At 44.9% G+C, this 1,547-nt stretch overlaps 1 pseudogene; it reads right to left on the bottom strand.

The window, feature by feature from the left end:
* Positions 1-655: 655 nt before the first annotated feature.
* Positions 656-1,296, bottom strand: LOC121443836 (annotated as a pseudogene).
* Positions 1,297-1,547: the final 251 nt, after the last annotated feature.

The following is a 1,547-nucleotide window of genomic DNA, read 5'->3' as shown; positions in this document are numbered from 1 at the left end:
ACCAAAAAAAAACTGGAGAGGCTGGAGCCCTAGGCGTGTGCCTAGACCTGGTAAATCAGAAGCAGGCAGGGACTGCAAAAGACAGAGAGAAGATGAGGGAAGAAAATAAGCTGAACAGATTGGTGCCCTTCCAGAACTCTGTGTAAAAGAAGTTCTTCTACCACCCGTACCCAACTACCCTTGAGCAGTCCTAAAGAGAGTGAAGTGGAGCAGAGAAACAGGAAACAGTTTGCACATTTGAGAAGTGTCCATGTTGAATCTCCATAGGAAATATGTCACACCTGCCCCATTCCCTGGGCCTCTCCTACTGCCCAGAGCAGGTCCCTACAGTTAATTTTGGGATTCTCCCCCTTCCACAGTATAACTTTTTTTAAAGATTTATTTATTTATTTATTTATTTAGCCCTGCAGGCCAGCAGAGGGCACCAGATGTCATTATAATTGGTTGTGAGCCACCATGTGGTTGCTGGGAATTGAACTCAGGATCGCTGGAAGAACAGTCATTACTCTTAACCTCTGAGCCATCTCTCAGCCCCCCAGTATACCTTTTTTAAAAAGATTTTTTCCCATCGAGGTCATCGTTTGTTTTCTATCTTTTTACATTCTTTTTTCCCTTCTTTCCTCTTTTTTTCCCCTCTCTCCTTCCAATACTTTTTTTAGTAAGGGGAATACCATGATATCACTCTAGCCTGGCCCCTGTAGACTTGATCCCAGGGCCTGCTGTTAATACCACTGTAGAATCAAGACAGGGAGATGTTGTAATTAGTAGTCTGGGCATGGTATTGGATTTGTGGGAAACCCCTGTCTGTTGTAGTGATGAGAATCATCTTGATTTGTCTCACTCTAAACAGGGACTCACCTAAAGCCAGGGAGTCCTCACTGACTCTTTGTCTATGAATTCTACATCTTCAAACCCTTTGCCAAGGCCACTGAATTTGTCACAGACTGACAAATTAGTAACATGGTTGACTGAACCACAGCCACGAAAGTGAGCTTCCAACTCTTCTGCTGTTGCACCATAGTCCACATTGCCAACATAGATGGAACTGGCATCAGCCTCCATCTTCTCCTCAAGAGATGAGATCACTGAGCCAGCATTGCCTGGGGTTGTACTCTTATTTTGGGGTTGTATTCTTATTCATCTGCTTCTCTACCTCATTTTGTAGCTCCTTTAATTTCTCATCCTCTTCCTCTATCTCCCTGACTCCCTGAAGCTTTGATCACCTTCTAGCTCTGGGTCCTCAATGATGCTGTCCTTGAAGTGTTCCTTCTGGCTTCTGGGGACTCCCCAACTCATCCCAGAACCTGTAGCTGAAGGATCCTCATTCCCAGTCTCCCCAAAAGCCCACTTCTCAGGCAGGGATCCCCAACCACCTGCTTCCCCCACTTTTCTTCAAATCATTTCTCTAGGTTGTTTGGGATTGGGTAATAGTGGAGCAGCATTTATCTAAACCAGAAGAAAGCACTAGGGCCGGGAGAGCCATCACAAGAGATCTCTTTTGTTTGCTAAGAGAATATCCATATCATGAGACTTCTGTCGTTGGAAGA

This window comes from Microtus oregoni, unplaced genomic scaffold, assembly GCF_018167655.1.
Source record: "Microtus oregoni isolate MIOR12 unplaced genomic scaffold, Mior012 000113F_ref0000058, whole genome shotgun sequence".
Classification (NCBI taxonomy): domain Eukaryota; kingdom Metazoa; phylum Chordata; class Mammalia; order Rodentia; family Cricetidae; genus Microtus; species Microtus oregoni.
Note: the sequence above shows the minus strand (reverse complement) of the source record. Positions and strands in the feature narration are given on the sequence as shown.